This window comes from Netta rufina, assembly GCF_964035555.1.
Source record: "Netta rufina genome assembly, chromosome: 1".
In the NCBI taxonomy this organism is placed as follows: Eukaryota; Metazoa; Chordata; class Aves; order Anseriformes; family Anatidae; genus Netta; species Netta rufina.
The window spans coordinates 89,960,060-89,970,757 of record NC_140123.1 but is presented as its reverse complement, the minus strand read 5'-3'; positions in this window follow the sequence as shown (position 1 = coordinate 89,970,757).

Genomic DNA, 10,698 nt, shown 5'->3' with positions numbered 1-10,698 from the left:
GGGAGGAGCGGCGGAAGAAGAGCTGCGCATAATAAACAAGATGCAATACAGCTGCAGTGTGTGCGAGCACATTGTTAGATTTATTTTGGGCGTCCTCGATTTTCCTTCTCCCTGACTTGACAGCATTATTCGTGACAGCCGAGTGACTGTGCTGGAAATACAGGTTGTAATGTTCTCATGGTAATGCGCCTCAATTATCTAAATGTAAAGCAAATATGAGCCGTTTGTGCCCTTACTAGGTACAACTGCACCTCTTTAGGGTCTGGTTTGGGAGACAGAGTGGCGTACGCTGGTTTTACATTTTGCAAAGCCAAGGCTCTTCAAGTGGGCATGAAGATCACGATTTGCCTGCGTGTTGTCACTGTCCAACACCTGTACAAAACACATGTGCCCAGTTCAGGCGTGGAGGCGCTCCCGAAGCCATTAACATAGCAAAGAAAAAACGCTCTGCATTTGGTATTCATACTCCAGAAGGAACGAGCTGTGCCGTGAGCCACCAGCGCTTTAACTCATCCCTTCCCTGCGAGGCTGCAGCTTCAGGCAGCACACGCACGCTCACCCAGCTGCACCCACGTGTCGGCTTTTTGTCTGAGCAGCCCTCCTTCCCTCTCTTCCCTGCGCCTAAGCATCATCCAAGTTACCCCTAGTAACTGAATATATTTACTGAACGCAGCTGAGGTCTCCAAGAACACAAGAGACCAAACGCACATTTTACATTTTTCTGTTTGACAGTAACAGTCAGGGACTTGAGGCATGTTTTCCACTTCTGGTTTTTAAATACCATCAATTCGGTCTGGTTTTAATGCTGTGTCTTTTTCCAGGAGGATCTACCAGATTTCTGACAGAGGATACATCGTCACCTGTGTGTCACTTGACTAACAAAAAAAAATAAAGTGATTAATTCAGCCCCTTTAAAAAACCTGTATCATCAAAATTAATGTAGCACAAATGTTTGAGAACTGTTGAAAAAAAAAATTCTATTAAAGCTCCATGACTCTTGTCTTTTTGATTAACGAAAAGCAGTTTTACACTTCTGAGGCCTCCCATGCCGTATTCTTAAGAGAGATGAAAAAGGCAGGAAATAGTCTACCTGACATTCCTCATTTGGGGAGAAAAAGAAACACAGTGTTCAGTGTTCCCTTATATATCATAAACTAGCTGAAAAGAAATGACTGAGTTTTCTGCTTTCTCACCAAATTTAATCTACTGATAAGCCTGGAAAACTCAGTGCTTTCACCTGGGACATGAAAAATCCAAGAGAAAGAATAAGCAAACATCTCTAAACAAGCGAAGGGCATTGTTCACACCAAACCATCCCAGCATATTGTCTGTAGTGCTGTATATGAGCTTAAACTGGGGGCCCAGCAGTAACTCCAACTGGGATAAATCACATATATATTTCTCCAATACAGTACTCACTACAGTAACTGCCAAGGAGCTAACAGAAATTTCCTCCAAATACCTTTATTCATCTGACTTAAACTGTCATAAATGCACTGTCATGGGATTTGTGGTAAGTGCTGGCTTTTCTTTTTCACTAACAAGAATGACTTAATTGAGATTTATACAAATGGGTTTTGTGGCAAATGGGTAACACGCCTTTGCTGCTCAAATACCTGTTTCTTTATCTGTAAATAGATAAGAATCAAGCATGAAGTTTACAGCCCAGGAAGGTCACTGGAGCACTTTGCCCCTATAAAGCCACATGCAGCCAAATCCTCTTTTAGCTTTGCACGCCTGAGGCTACATAAATAGAAGGCGCCATGTAAACACCAGTCCATCCCTGGGCCAGTGATGGATTTTATGACCTTTGCCTTTCATCTCACATCTCCCGCTTCTCTAACTCACATCAAAAGCAGCGTTTCCATGCCTGAGGTACAGAAGAAGAGCAGAGATGTGCTCACAAACCTGCCTGGGCTGACTCCGGCACCGACCGCGTCATTCTGCAGCGGGCACTTGTTGCTCCTCCGGTCAGTCACCAGACCACGGTGCACACAGTTTCCCAGCTGTCATGCTGAATATTTCAAATGGCTGCTTTTTTGCCAAGTCAGAACACATTCACAAACCGAGAGGTCACCTCAGGACAAAGCCCGTCCAGGAAAAAGCCTGTTTCTATGTTGGCACAGCAGCTTGGAGCAAGAGGGTACAGAGCCCAAGTTTGTCACAGCTGGATTCTGCGTGTGGAGGAGGTTTAAAACACAGATTTAGATAGTCCTGGAATTTCCTAAAGCAAATGACACTGTCAAAGCCCACAGGTGATACACTTCAGGGAGATCAGAGGAAAAGCAGGCCTAACAAAGTGCTGTGAAGCATCCTCCCTAAGAAGCTCTCTCATTACCATCAATCTGTATGAATTATAGAGTTAATCCTCCATACTATGTATTTGTACATGTATAGCACTTCAGATAAGAGACTACTCCACTGGATGCTATACAAACACGGGACAAGAGGCTGCAGGACCACAGTGTTTTCCTGCACGCCACATGGATTTCTTGCTGGCTCACAACTCCGTTGCTGGAGATGGGAGGCAAGTGGAGCACCACAGCATGCTTTTACCTCCTCCCCCCTGAGCAGCACAGGGGAACGGGGAATGGTGGCTGGGGTCAGTCTCTAGCATTTTGTCTCTGACGCTCCCTCAGGGTCCCTCCCTGCCCCTGCTCCCTGTGGGGTCCCTCCCACGGGATGCTGTCCTTCCCCTGTGGGGGCTGCCCACAGGCAGCAGCTCTTCAAGCACTGCTCCCACATGGCTCCGTCCCACGGGGTCCATCCATCCCCAGTGTCACTCCCCGGCTCAGCTCTGGCCAGCAGCAGGCCCCTTTTGGAGCCGGATGGAGTTGGCTCTGCTCTGACAGGGGGCAGCTGCTGGGCTCTGCTCACAGAGGCCTCCCATACAACCTCCCCCCACTGCCAAACCTTGCCACATAAACTCAATACAGTGATGAAAAGGAGGTATATCCCACAAGCGACAAGCTTAGACAAGGGATAAAAAGATAATCTGGAAGAGTTTAGACAGGAGCCCTGTGGGTGTTAAAGCTGGGAACAAGGTGAGAGAGAGATGGTGAAACAGATGGAAGAAGTTTGGAGGCTGGGACAGGTGCAGTCCCGTGACTTACACCCCTGTGCACTCTGAGGCCTCAGGTTTCCTCTGACCTGGCTTCATTCCACCAAAATACACAGGCACATGAGTAGCTGCAATACATGTGACACATGCCTCCACATAAAAACATGAACACTGGAACAGAAGAAAGTTTTGAAAGCATTTGAGTGTGCAAAAGCTTTGTCCAAGGCAAACTGAATTATCCCAAGTCAAATGACTCAAAATGGCTTAAATAACCCTCATGCTGGGAAGCAAACCAAGAGATGTCTGAAGTGGGAAGTGATACATAAGGACATTTAAAGTAAAAACGTGGTATGTTGCTCGTGAGGAGGGGGTACTCTGCACAGAAAGCCCAGGAGGGACTCACATCCATCACTCCTTTCTCACAGTATTTCTCTCCCCGGCTCTTGTCAGCACTAATCCAGGACATTTTCTCTACCCACAAAGCTGCTGGAGCACATCCTCCCGCTAGCCCATGGGTGTCAGCAGCCAGCCTGTACCAGTGCCAATGGACGCAGCTGCCACCCCTCCAACCTCCCCCACAAATCGGTGTCTCCAGCATTCCCTGCCTCACCCACCACAACTCACATCCTCACAGATCAGGACACGCCACTGGGATCTGTCATGTTCTTCCCACATCCTACAAGCAGGCAGAGCCGCAGCTTTGATCTTATTCCCATTTTGCTATTGATGTCAAGGAACAAAGCCTATGCCACAGCTTGCTGCAGGAAGGTTGAGCTGTCTTTTTTTTTTTTTTTCAAGGCATGAATTTCCTCCATGCATCTCCTCCATGCTTGGAAAATTGCTTTGCTAGAGCATTAACCAAGATGTTCTAACTCTAGCAAAGGCCTCAGCAAAATCAGCTTTGTATGGTACACAAAACCACAAAAGAAAAGTCCAACGTAGAAGAGTCCACTTCAGTTTTCAAGAATCCAATAGAAATTCTAACTATATTTCTGAGAGCAGGTCAGGGCTATAAATTCAATATCCTCTACAATCCATACACTGAATACAGGGGCTGCTGAGGCTGTATTTTCTAAATTGGTGCTAACTTTGTAAAATGAACATAGAAAATAATACAATGAACAAGATAAAACTGCTGGCAGCCCAGCTGCACCTGCTGCTTGCTGGAGTTCAGCAGCTCACCCCCATGTTTTTGTTGTCAGAGAACGCCCACTCATGAGCTCTGAAGTTAGAGCATCCGAGTCCGAATCCATGTCACCCCCGTACTGAAATTTCCGGTTATATGACAAAGAAAATGGGGTGGCACATCAATATGAAATGATGATAGAGCTGGTCAGGAATTCTTCAACAGAACTGTTTCGTGGCTGAAAGAAAATGCTGATTCTTAAAAAAAAAGAAAAAAAAAAAAAAGGTGTGTAAGATGATGCAATTGTAAGAAGTGGTTCAGAGATGTCAAAATGTCAACCTTGGGCATTTAAAAATAGTGTATTTTGAGAACTGGATTTAGAAAGAAAGGCACGTTAATGAGATTTCTAATACATGTACAGTGAACAAAAAATAGCCTGAAGTTAACAAACAACCCAAACTTAATATGACGTGAAATATGCTGCTATTTAGATCCTATGTTTTGAATCGGTATGGAGGAAAAAAAAATTAAAGTTGAAAGATTCCATGTAAAAGGGAAAATGCATCCCATCCAGGTCTAATTTTAAAAATACAGCACGCTCTGGTAAAGAAAATTAAACATATCATGCAAATAAAAACTAGCTTCTTCCTTACTTCGGAGGTTATTTAGTCATTGCATTCTGGTATTTTTATACTACTGAAAAAAGCACTAAAAAAAGCATCTCTCAACATACAACTATATCTTCTCCTGAACTGCTAAGAATTCGGATGCTGAATAGCTCATAAAGCTATTTTGGAGGACTACGTGCAAATTTTTACAGCCATATCCATTACAGTTCCACCAGATAACTGCTCTGGGTTAAAAGAGCTCAACGACCTGGAGGAGCTATGTTTAAATAACCTAAAGTAGTAATTCTGTAAGGAAAAAAGCCTTGAACAGCAATACTCCTGTAGCTCAGACAGAACCTATTACTTACGAGATCCTACCTTAGCCTTGCAAACCCCTCATCTGGAGGCACGGATTTGTCTCCCACAAGTGCACCACAGCTATACCAAGAGAAACGATAGGAAGTTTCTGGCTTTAGAGAAAGCAGGTGGATGTACAAAAATATCCAAACCAAGCAGAGGTTGCAAATGGTGGCTGAAGAGTTTGGGGAAAAAAGGTTTCCCTGGTTCAGAAGGATGAGGGCAGATCTTTGGGACTCTAAGGAAGGCACACTGGTGGGGGGCTAAACCTAGCACGGAACTAATCCTTCACCACAGAGCATCTAGTGATTGCAGAAAGAGAATCACTCAACAGCCAGGGAAGCTGGAAGACTATGTACCACACAAAAATGTGGAGTTCTAATTGAATCATCCACCTGGAAACTCATCTCTTATCCCTAAGCACAATATATCTGTGTAATTCTTAGTAAGTCTTTATCTAAACTGCAGCATACAGCGTGAACCTGCTTCCATTTCATGAGTGGTTTTGGCAAAGCATATCTCAAAATCTTGATTAACTCCTTTCAAAATCGCCCAGAGTTTTACAGCAAGAGATATGTCTTATCAAGCAAGGACGTACCACCGAAAACCAGACCAGCGGTCACAGAAAACACCTCCTAACACCTTGATGATCACACAAAGCTCATATTGCGTGGGGAACTTTTGATTCCCAGGGAGCTGCTGCTACAGGACTGACCACATTTCAAAGGATGGCTGCAGCCTGTTGGCTCCCAGGCTAAGACAGAGGGCCTCACGCTGCTCCCAGCTCCCCACGTCATCGCGAAAGGAAATTGGTGTTTGCACAACAAGAGCAACGCGGGGTCACTCACAGAGAATGCACTGACACTTCGGGCTTCTGGGTTCTGTTTCTAACTCGACCACTGGCCTCTTGCTTGGCTGCTTTGTGCTTATTCCCTGGTAACATTGGCTTTTTTTTTTTTTCAAAGCATGCTGTGACTTGTGAGAAGCACTGCAGAAGCTCCAGTGGTTGGGGTGGGGCCACCATCTAATTTATCTCTATAAAATAGGCATGTACTCGAGTCCCCTTGGGAATTGCTCCATTTTGTCCCTAAAGCATGTTGCAATTCCACAGAAGTCTAATGATCAGACTTCTCAGCAGTTTAAGGAGCAGGGAGGAGAGGATGTGTCCTTCTTTGGAATGGCTGCTAGGAAAGTCAAGGAAACTTTCAAGTACATGATTCCACTCTATTGTTAGACCTGCACAACTGAAAACTACAAACACACGGAGTTGTTTCACCCAGAGAATCCGTAGCTTACCTTCTCCAAACACAGATGAATAGAAGAGAGCTGGGAAACCTCAACAACGAGGTGCTCTCTTTCCACGGGCTAGTCCTCAGCTTGGAAGTGCTTTTACATTTCTTCTGAGAACATTTCCCATAACTTGAATCTTATCTCTGACTAAGCTCAGCCCAAATGTGGTAAACAACTTTGATTACAACTCCTGGTCCCCTTAGTTTCTGGCCATTCCTTCTCTGTAAATAGCCCTTTCTAAATGCCTGCTTCCCTTGCTTCAAAGAAATGCTCTCAAACCACATGAACATCTGAGATCTCAAGCACTCAGAAGCAATATCTGCTTTTGCTTAGAGTGCAAGAAGAATTTACAAGAAGGAGACAAAAAAAAAAAAAAAAAAAAGTATGCAATGGGAATTGAATTGGAAATAAGAAGTAATTATTTAAAAAATGCTATCTGAAATCTCATTTACTTGTCTTGTTATGCTGTCTCAAGGAATACGCTGAAAAGTCCCATGCTCTTACTAGGCAGATTTTTTTTCAAGCTGAATCCACCCGTAGATTGCTTTTCAAGTAGAAACTAGAAGTCCCAGCTGAGATGACAGATGAGATAGGATGGGGTGCCACAGTCCGTGCTTGAGAAAGTTCACATCTTATGCTGTGAGGACGAGCAAGACAGGAACAGTTGCAGCACGATGATGCAACTGACCCAAGATATGCCTCGGAAGAGATGTCAGCTGTTTCGTGTCTTTGCCTAACCCTGATTCTCACTGCTTCCTCCTCAAGCTTATGGCTACGTCTTCCCCACCGAGACATCTACCGAAGGAGGTGAGATCAGCTCCCTTGCTACTGAAAAAATCGCTAGTACTCACAAACAGTTTCTGTACTGAATGTCTTTAGGTGCATAATGCCAAAAGCTTTCTATCAATTTACTCCAGCTTGTACCTAAGCCTTCCCTGCAACGTCTGCATTCCTCAGCTATCAGAGCTTCTCCCTCGAAGAAATGATAAAACACCTCCCCTGGAAAATTTAGTTTGTACAAACCAGCGAGAACAAGGCTTCCACCATATCAAATATGTTGACACTGCCACTGTGCTGAAACCTGTACAGATCATTAACCAGATTCAGCACAGCGTAATCTGTGCTCTGAACATACTGCTTGAACATTTATTTGAGCAACACAACTCACTTGGCGGCATTATTTTTCCGCTAACAAACCCAGATGATACACATGGTAAATCTCCCCCGAAATGGCAGGATTAACAGTGGATCTGTTCTTGACAAAACGCGGTTGAGAGCAGGATTTTAATTGCTTACAAACACTCTTTGCAGCGATGCAGCATGCCTTATGACTAAATATGCAATAGTTTCCTTCCAAGCTTATCCCAAACAGATAGCCGAGGCTGTCAGTGCTGTGGATCTTTTAAATCTTCCCAATCTTCCCTAAATAATGCTAAGAAATGGCTAAGGCTATGAGTAGTGAACCAGATTCTGGCAGATGAACAAGTGGACGACTCTGCCACAACTCAGACTTTTCCTAGCCTTGGCTCTGGTCCAGGTCTGCTTTGTTAATCATCTGCAAGTTACCCCAGCTTACTGAGTAATATTCCTGTGAACTGGGGATAGTTATAGTAATGACTTTCTGGAGACTACTTACATGAGCACTGCAACTTATGAGGCAAATAATTCAACAAAAGCAAGCAAACAACTAGGAGGCTGGCACGACCACAAGAATAATCCAAGCTGGTATGTTTCCTGACAAAAATGTTGAGTTTCATGCAGTATTTTTGTCATCTCTACAGCCCTAGCAATCTTTCCCTCAACAATAATCGTAGAATCATCACAGGATCGTTAAGGTTAGAAGAGACCTCCAAGATCATCTGGTCCAACCATCACCTTACTGCCAATGTCACCCACTAAACCACGTCCCTAAGCACCGTGTCCAACCTTTCCTTGAACGCCCCCAGGGATGGGGGCTCCACCATCTCCCTGGGCAATTTGTCCCAGTGCCTTACTGCTCTTTCTGAGCAGAAATGTCTCCTCATTTCCAACCTGAACCTCCCCTGGCACAACTTGAGGCCATTTCCTCTAGTCCTATCACCAGCTACCTGTGAGAAGAGGCCAATCCCCAGCTCTCCACAGCTTCCTTTCAGGCAGTTGTAGAGAGCAATGAGGTCTCCCCTGAGCCTCCTCTTCTCCAGACTGAACACCCCCAGTTCCCCCAGCTGCTCCTCACAGGACTTGTGCTCCAGGCCTTTCACCAGCTTCCTAGCCCTTCTCTGGGCGCACTCCAGGGCCTCCATGTCCTTCTTGTAGCGAGGGGCCCAAAGCTGAACGTGGCACTCAAGGTATGGCCTCACCAGAGCCGAGTACAGGGGGACGATCACCTCCCTGCTCCTGCTGGCTACACTATTCCTGATCCAAGCCAGGATGCCATTGGTCTTCTTGGCCACCTGGGCACACTGCCAGCTCATGTTCAGGCAAGCATCAACCAGCAGCCCCAGATCCTTCTGCACAGCTTTCCAGCCACTCTTTCCCCAAGCCTGTAGCACTGTGTGGGGTTGTTGTGGCTATAATGCAGGACCCAGCACTGAGCCATGTTGAGCCTCATCCCATTGGCCTCTGCCCGTTGATCCAACCTGTCCAGGTCCCTCTGCAGGGCCTTCCTACCCTCTGGCAGATCAACACTTCCCCCCAACTTGATGTCATCTGCAAGTTTACTGAGGTTACACTCAGTTCCCTCATCCAAGTCATCAATAAAGATACTGAAGAGGATGGTCCCCAACACCAACCCCTGGGAACACCACTAGTGACCATTCACCAGCCAGATTTCACTCCAGCTACCCAGTTATCAATCACTGTCTGGTGAGGTTGACTTGTGTGATTCTACAACAGATTCAGTGAAGTGGATGAGCTCAGAACAGCATCGTGTGAAACTACAGACCTCTCACTTGCTCCCCCTCCCGAAGAATAAGCTAACACTCGAGATTTGTAGTTTAATAGAGCGCAGTAGCTAGCCACAGGTTATTTTCATGAACACACTGATCGGTATGAGCAACAGTGAACACTGCACTTGATGGGAGGATTCACAAACTCAGCAGGCTACAGACACACACTTTTAATGAGATATACAGCGCAACTTGATTGCCATGATGAGAGCCTCAGCTGCGTACTGCTTGCTCAAGCCTTTCTTGCACTTGGTCACTGCCTAGAGCTCATGCTAGCACCTGACAAAACCAAAATCCACATCACATTACTCTAACTCCATCCCATCCCCAGTCAAATAGATGGTTTCAAGACCATGGCTTGTATGCACTGGTCACAGAAGTCACACTGGCAGAAACAATACTCCAAGAGGTAGTTGTTGCCACTTCCTAGCTTTTCTTTTTACCTCACAATTTCCCCACCCACCCTCTTTTCCTAGTTCTTAGGCAAAAGCTTCAAAAGTGCACTGATAAAGCACGATTTCCCCTGTGTGAGAAGATGCTCCGAGTTGCTTTTACTGTGTCCTAACACTACATGCCACTTCCCCCACGGCCTAGTTTCAACCTCACACCGCTAGAGGGAAATTGTTCTAGCAAACAAGGTTTCATAGTACTTTTCCTCTCAAGTATTTCTGCCAAAATATAGCAACTTCCTCCTTCCATTTTCACATAGCTAGCAGAGTTCACTCTCCTTTATGCTATTACCACGAACCTGTACATTCCCTGGTACAGAGTGTTGCCTACAGGTCTGGCCTAGAGCTGCTTCCTTGTTCCTGTATCTTCAGCTGCCCTGTGACTTCTGCCACACCTGTGCTGCCTGCAGTGGCTTTCACCAGGAACAAGCCTCGTTCTCAAGCAATAAACACAAATCCTTATGCTTGAGGCTCAACTGCTGGGTCCCACGGGCCACCTCTGCACTGCACAATGTTTCACCAGGTTACCTCCCAGCTGTGGTTCAGAATATCCAGGACTTCAAGCTACCTGATAAACAAGAGGGTAAAGAGCTGCCACGTTAGAGCTTCTGGAAGATATTTAAGTGCATGCTGCACATCCAGGGACATAGCATGACAACACAAAGCCCTGCAGGATGAGGTTGGTAATTAGCACAAGTCTAAAGCAGGTAAATTTATAGTGTGGTCCACACTCAGTGTGCTCAAAACGGAGTGAACCTCCGGAAAGTTATCCTGGTAAGCACAGCTATTTCCTCCTCTCCATGATACTTGAAAGCACACACGCGCTACTTTCTGACTAGTGGGGAACCAACTCAACTAGGGAAGACTTGCAGATGTGGTT